Source organism: Hemitrygon akajei, chromosome 7 (genome assembly GCF_048418815.1).
Source record: "Hemitrygon akajei chromosome 7, sHemAka1.3, whole genome shotgun sequence".
Taxonomy (NCBI): Eukaryota; Metazoa; Chordata; class Chondrichthyes; order Myliobatiformes; family Dasyatidae; genus Hemitrygon; species Hemitrygon akajei.
In genome coordinates this window covers 115,980,119-115,987,941 of record NC_133130.1, presented here as the reverse complement: position 1 = coordinate 115,987,941, position 7,823 = coordinate 115,980,119, and positions in this window count along the sequence as shown.

The following is a 7,823-nucleotide window of genomic DNA, read 5'->3' as shown; positions in this document are numbered from 1 at the left end:
TTCCTATAGTGGGGGAGTCTAGGACCAGAGGACACAGATAGAGTGGATGTGGAGAGGATGTTTCCTATAGTGGGGGAGTCTGGGACCAGAGGACACAGACAGAGTGGATGTGGAGAGTGTGTTTCCTATAGTGGGGGAGTCTGGTACCAGAGGACACAGATAGAGTGGATGTGGAGAGTGTGTTTCCTATAGTGGGGGAGTCTAGGACCAGAGGACACAGATAGAGTGGATGTGGAGAGGATGTTTCCTATAGTGGGGAGCCTAGGACCAGAGGACACAGCCTCAAAATAAAAGGACGTCCCTATAGAACAGAGATGAGGAGGAATTCCATTAGCCAGAGGGTGGTGAAGTTTGTTGGAGTTCGTTGCTACGGTTGGCTCTGCAGGCCACGTTATTGAGGTTGTTGAAAGTAGAGCTTGTTGGGTTCTTGATTAGTCGGGGCGTCCAAGGTTACAGGGAGGTGGAAAGAGAATAGAATAGAGATAGAAGTTCATCCCCCGGGGATTCAAAGGGGGGAAAGGGGCCACAGTGGTTGACAAAGGAAGTCAGAGATTGCATAGCATTAAAAAATAAGGAAGTATGACAGAGCTAAGGTGAGTGGGAGGACAGATGATTGGGAAATTTTTAAGGAACAACAGAACTTAACTAAAAAGGCAATATGGGGAGAAAAAATGAGATACAAACGCAAGCTAGCCAGGAATATAAAGGAGGATAGCAAAAGCTTTTTTAGGTATGTGAAGAGAAAGAAGATAGTTAAGAACAATGTTGGGCCCTTGAAGAATGAATTGGGTGAAATTGTTATGGGAAACAGAGAAATGGCAGAAGAATTTAATAAGTACTTTTGATCTGCCTTCACTAAGGAAGACACAAGCAATCTCCCAGATGTATGGATGGGCCAAGGACATAGGGGAACAGAGGAAATGAAACAGATTGACATTAGGAAGGAAACGGTGATGAGTAGACTGATGGGACTGAAGGCTGACAAATCCCCAGGTCCAGATGGTCTGCATCCTAGGGTACTAAAGGAGGTGGCCCTGGAAATTGCGGATGCATTGGTAATCATTTTCCAATGTTCCTTAGGTTCAGGATCAGTTCCTGAGGATTGGAGAATGGCTAATGTTATCCCACTTTTTAAGAAAGGAGGGAGGGAGAAAACAGAGAACTATCGACCTGTCAGCCTAACATCAATAGTGGGGAAGATGCTAGAGTCCATTATTAAGGATGAAATAGTGGCATATCTAGATAGCAGTGATAGGATTGGGCCGAGCCAACATGGATCTACCAAGGGTAAATCATGCTTGACTAATCTATTGGAGTTTTTCAAGGATGTAACCAGGAAGTTAGACAAGGGAGATCCAGTGGATGTAGTGTACCTCGATTTTCAGAAGGCATTTGATAAGGTCCCACATAGGAGATTGGTGGGTAAAATCAAAGCTCATGGCATTGGGGGGAAGATATTGACATGGATAGAAAACTGGTTGGCAGATAGAAAGCAAAGGGTAGCGGTGAATGGGTGTTTCTCGGAATGGCAGGTGGTGACTGGTGGGGTGCCACAGGGCTCGGTATTGGGACCACAGCTGTTTACGATTTACGTCAATGATTTAGATGAAGGCATTGAGAATAACATCAGCAAGTTTGCTGATGATACTAAGCTGGGTGGCAGTGTGACATGTGATGAGGATGTTAGGAGAATTCAGGGTGACTTGGATAGGCTGGGTGAGTGGGCAGATACTTGGCAGATGGCGTTTAATGTGAATAAGTGTGAGGTTATCCACTTTGGGAGTAAGAACAGGAAGGCAGATTATTATCTGAACGGTGTAGAGTTGGGTAAGGGAGAAATACAAAGAGATCTAGGAGTCCTTGTTCATCAGTCACTGAAGGTGAATGAGCAAGTGCAGCAGGCAGTGAAGAAGGCTAATGGAATGTTGGCCTTTATTACAAAGGGAATTGAGTACAAGAGCAAGGAAATCCTCTTGCATTTGTACAGGGCCCTGGTGAGACCACACCTGGAGTATTGTGTACAGTTTTGGTCTGCAGGGTTAAGGAAGGACATCCTGGCTGTAGAGGAAGTGCAGCGTAGATTCACAAGGTTAATTCCTGGGATGTCAGGACTGTCTTACGCAGAGAGGTTAGAGAGACTGGACTTGTACACGCTGGAATTAAGGAGATTGAAAGGGGATCTGATTGCAACATATAAGATTATTAAGGGATTGGACAAGATAGAGGCAGGAAATATGTTCCAGATGCTGGGAGAGTCCAGTACCAGAGGGCATTGTTTGAGAATAAGGGGTAGGTCATTTAGGACAGAGTTAAGGAAAAACTTCTTCTCCCAGAGAGTTGTGGGGGTCTGGAATGCACTGCCTCGGAAGGCAGTGTAGGCCAATTCTCTGGATGCTTTCAAGAAGGAGCTAGATAGGTATCTTATGGATAGGGGAATCAAGGGATATGGGGACAAGGCAGGAACCGGGTATTGATAGTAGATGATCAGCCATGATCTCAAAATGGCAGTGCAGGCTCGAAGGGCCGAATGGTCTACTTCTGCACCTATTATCTATTGTCTATTGAGAAGGATAATAAATCAGCCATGATAGAATGGCAGACCAGACTCAATGGGTTAAATGGCCTAATTCTGTTCCTATGTCTTGTGATCCTATCATCCTAACCTATGGTCTTGTCTCTGGTGAACCATTAAAAAGTTGAAACCACCTTTTTCTCTAAATACCCACCTTACCCACACACTGTTGCTGTCGAGAATAAAGGTGGTTCTGCGGGATTACAGTAGGGCCTTGATCGGAGGAACAGCAAACGCTAGAGTAGCCTATCTCTACCTCACTAAGCATTCTGTGCCTTCCTTAAAAATCCCCAGCACGGGGAGCAAGGTCTTGCGATCAACCTGGCTCATAGTTTTGCCTAAGGAGCTTGTGGAAATGTGGCCATACTTTGACTTGCAAAGAGCAGAGGTTAGCATGGCCGTTCAGCAGATAACAATATTGCCGTACAGTGAGGCCAATCTTGCTGCTGTCTGTAAGGAGCTTGTACATTCTGTCTGTGACCGCGTGTGTGCTCCAGTTTCCTCCCATATTCCAAAGACGTACGGATTAGTGTTAGCGAGATGTGGGCGCGCCAGGTTGATGCTGGAAGTTGGCCGTACTTGCGAGCTGCCCCAGTGTGGTCCTCAGACTGTGGCGGTTGTCGATGCAAAACAACTCATATCACTGTAACTTCCCATGTGCAATGCATGTGATAAATAAAACCAATATTTACTCTCTTTCCTGGAATCGCGTTTTATCGAAATAAGTGTGAGATGTGTGGCAAGTGTGAAATTAAATAAGGCTAGGAGCTCCACTGCGAACAACAGGACTGGGGAGTCTTGTAGAACACAGGGATAATGAAGGGGCAGAGAGTGACATCTTGTAGAACAGAGAGACCGCGGAGGGACATGGTTCTCTGAGAGTGGGGCCTTATAGATCATGGGGAGTGACGTGTTTCCCCGAGAATGGCATATTGTAGATCTGAGGGACATTACTCCCTGAAAGTGGAGTCTGGCAGAACACAGGGATCATGCAGGGACATGGTGCCCTGAGCGGGATGTCCTGTTGAACAGGGAGACTGTGGAGGGATTGATTCTCAGAGAGTGACGTCTTGCAGAGCAGAGTGGTCGTGGAGTGATGTGGGTCCCAGAGAATGGCATCTTGTCGAAAGCGAGATCCTGAAGGAAGGAACATTGTTACCTGACAGTGGCTTCTTGTAAGAACAGAGAGATCTTGGAGACATGGTTCCCTGAGAGTGATGTCTTGTAGAACACAGCAATCATGGAGGGACATGGTCCCCTGTGGTTGGTGCCTTGTAGGACAGGGTGATGGTGGAGGGAGTGTGGTGTCTTTCAGATCAGAGGTATCATCGGAGAGCATTATCCCTGAGGGCGGCAGCTTGTAGAGCGGGGAGATCGTGTTAGGACATCGCTTCTTGAGAGCGGTGTTTTCCAGAACAGAAGGAACATGTCAGAACACGGTTCCCTTTGAGAGGTTCCTTGTAGAACAGAGATCGTGTAGGTAGATGGTTACCTGGAAGTGTCATCCCTGTAGAACAGAGAGATCTTGGCAGGACTCAGTTTCGTGAGAGTGGTGTTTTGTGCAAAAGAAGGATTGTCGTGGAAACACTAAGAACCTCAGAGATGACTTCGAGTTTCATTTTAAGAGATCATTACACGAGCCTGCAGCGGTCTCCACGGCCACCAGAGCTCTGACTTTAGGTCATACAGAGCTCATATTTATACAGGAAGACAAACAGCTTCACATAACTTAGTTCAGTATCCCATGGTCAGTATATGATCAATTGTTTAAAAGACATGTCAATTATCTCTCAGTGCGAGACTAACAGTTCTTCCTGCTTCCTGTTATCAAGGATCATAATTTACCCCCTGACGCATCCTCCCTGCTGGTCCCAGGGGCCGAACATCTTGTTTATCGGAGTTCCTTGTACTGTGCTCATCGTCCAAGGTTATTCTCGACACGCATCAGCAGTCTTAAACCCAGCTGCTCCAGAATGGACAAGTGTCCCATCAAACACTAGTTTTAACCATTTCCACCACTGGGATAGATAGATCAATACTTTATTGATCCCAAAGGAAATTGTAGTGTCACAGTCGCATTACAAGTACAGAGATATACAGATATACAAATACTAGGAAAGCAGTAAGTAAGAAGTTACAGTCTGACAGGAGGGGGTCATCACTCCCCCATCTACAGCTTGTCTCTGAATATAGCCTAACGTCCGACGGTGTGCATTACCTCACTGGGCGCTCTTTGGAGCAGAATTGGCGAGGTGACATGCCGAGAGCGAGAAACACTGTCCAGAATTGGCAGGATTTTCCGTAGGGTCCTTTGTTCTACCACAGCCTCCAGTGTGTCCAGTTTGACTCCTACAACAGAGCCAGCCTTTCTAATTGAGTCTGTTGGCAGTCCTGTCAGACTGTTTGAGGTAACTTATTTCTTATTCTTTCTTACTTCTCTTCCAATATTTGTACATTTATATCAGGTATCTTGCTCTTCTAATTCCACTGTGACACTGTTGATGCCATTGCCCCAGCTCAGCACCACATAGAAGATTGTCCTGGCAGCAACAGACTGGTAGAACATGGGAAGGAGAGGCCTGCGTACTCCAGTGGACCTCAGGAAGTAGAGGTGATTCCGGCCCTTCTTGTACACAGCCTCTGTGTTGGTGCTCCACTCCAGTCTGTCATCCAGGTGCACCCCCAGGTACTTGTAGGTCCTCACCACACCCACGTCCTCACCATCAATAGTAACAGGGAGCAGTGCTGGCCCAGTCTTCCTAAAGTCCATCACCATCTCCTTTGTCTTACTGATGTTGAGCTGCAGATGATTCATTTTGCACCGTTTGACAAAGTCCTCCACCAGGGCCCTGTATTCATCCTCCCATTGTCTCTTTATACACCCAACTATTGCTGAGTCATCAGAGAATTTCTGCAGATGACATGGCTCAGCGTTGTATCTAAAGTCTGAGGTATACAGGGTAAACAGGAAGGGAGTCAATACAGCCCCCTGTGGGGGTCCCAGTGCTGTTTGTAGCCATGTCTGACACACAGCTCTGAAGCTGCACAAACCAGTCTTCCAGTCAGCTACCCCATTGTCCAGAATACAATGGAAGTGCCAACCTGCATCGAATGGAGCTTCTCCCCTGGCAGTGAGGGATCCTGGAAGGACAAGGTGCCTTCTAGAACAGAGAGATAGTGTAGGGTCATGGTTCCCTGAGAGAGGCATCTTCTAGAAGAGAGATAGTGTAGGGTCATGGTTCCCTGAGAGAGGCATCTTCTAGAACAGAGAGATAGTGTAGGGTCATGGTTCCCTGAGAGAGGCATCTTCTAGAACAGAGGGATCATGGAGGGTCATGGTTCCCTGAGAGAGGCATCTTCTAGAACAGAGAGATGGTGTAGGGTCATGGTTCCCTGAGAGAGGCATCTTGGAGAACAGAGAGATCATGGAGGGTCATGGTTCCCTGAGAATGATGTCTCGTAGAACGGACAGATTGTGTAGGGATATGGTTCCCTGAGAATGTATCCCTACACAATCTGTCCGTTCTACGAGACATCATTCTCAGGGAACCATGACCCTCCACGATCTCTCTGTTCTCCAGAGAGATCAGAGAGAACAGATCTCTCTGATCTGTTTGTCAGATCAGAGAGATCTGATCTGACAAACAGGATCAGAACTACCCCCCTCCACTATGCAGGGGGGGTAGTTCCCTATGTGTGGCATCTTGAAAACAGAGGTTGACATCTTGTAGAACACAGGGAAATTGAGGACGGACATAGCCCCTTTAGAGTGGCACCCTGCAGAACAGAGGGATTGTGGAGGTACATGGTAGGTGTGTCGTGTAGAAATGAGGCTCAGTGGAGGGACGTGGCTTCCTGAGAGCGGAGCCGTGTCAAACATAGTGATCTTACAGCGATGTGATTCCCTGAGGGTTGTGCCTTGTCAAACAGAGGGATCGTGGAGGATATGGTTCCCTGTTGGTCAGGGTTTACTACGGATATTGCGTCTAGCTGTCTAAATACACCGACTTGGCCAGTAGGAAATGGAGAGCAAGCTCCCCCTCTTCACACTGAGGATATGGTTCCCTGTTGGTCAGAGTTTACTACGGATATTGCGTCTAGCTGTCTAAATACACCAACTTGGGCAGTAGGAAATGGAGAGCAAGCTCCCTCTCTCTTCGCACTGCATCTCAGGAGCCTCCAACCAACGTTGGACTCAATGTAGGGCTTCCTGAGGGACTCCAGCTCCAGATTTTTCCCTCGGGGTTTATTCCTGAAGCCTTCCCCGTGAGTGTGTATAGCCGCAGAGCAACCGAGGTTAGAGATCAGAGTTTTCCTTCTCCCAGATGAGCTGCCAACCACGGCTGACGAGCCCCATCTGCCCGAAGCGACTGGTTTTAAGGTGCCAGTGACCCACCTTTGCCCCTTCTCCTGTCAGTAGAAACAATTCCACCAGGCTCAGTAGCTGAACCACACATGAAGGCCGGGAGCTGGGCTTGGTTGTCAGAGGATATTTGAGATGCAGGCCATTGGGAGCATTTAATAGGTGGTGGGAGCTTGTCCCCAATACCACCCCCCGGCTGTAACAACCTTCAAGAACCAGCGAGTGCCAACGTGTAAAATAGGGTGACCTTACAGGGAAATGGTTCTCCGTGAGTGGTGTCTTGTAGAACAGAGGGATCGTGAAGGGGCATGGTTACCTGAAAATGGCATCAGAGTGACATTTCCGGATTTTATCTTTCTTGATAGATTCTGCCTGACTTGCCACTTCATAATTAATTTCAGATTTTTCAGTGTTTTCATGTTTCAGTTTGAGATAGACGCACCTGTATGATTTTAATGGTAAGCTGTGTTGAAACTGGACAAATAACATGATTCACAGTCCTCGTTCTCCGTGTTTTAACTGTTCCCACTTCACCCTCAGTAAGTCAATATCCTCCCCATTTAGTTGTGCTACACAATTGTTGTTGATAACTGTGTTGCCAAGGATGAGTCAGGCACTAGTTTAATGAATAACTGGAGAAGTGATTGATGAATCAGGGCTCTTATTGAAACAGCTGTAAACAGAGACATTTAACATGTTCCTGGAGGGGAATAACTCACTCTGACTAGACAAAGATTAATCTGTGATTTGTCAACCCACCCTTATCATTACATCATATAGACTCCAAAGTCCAATTTGGAAACCGGTTACGCTCTACACCTTCCACCCACCCCCCCCCCCCCCACCCCCAACCATGCCTGCTGTTGATGCTGAACCTAGTGGTCATGC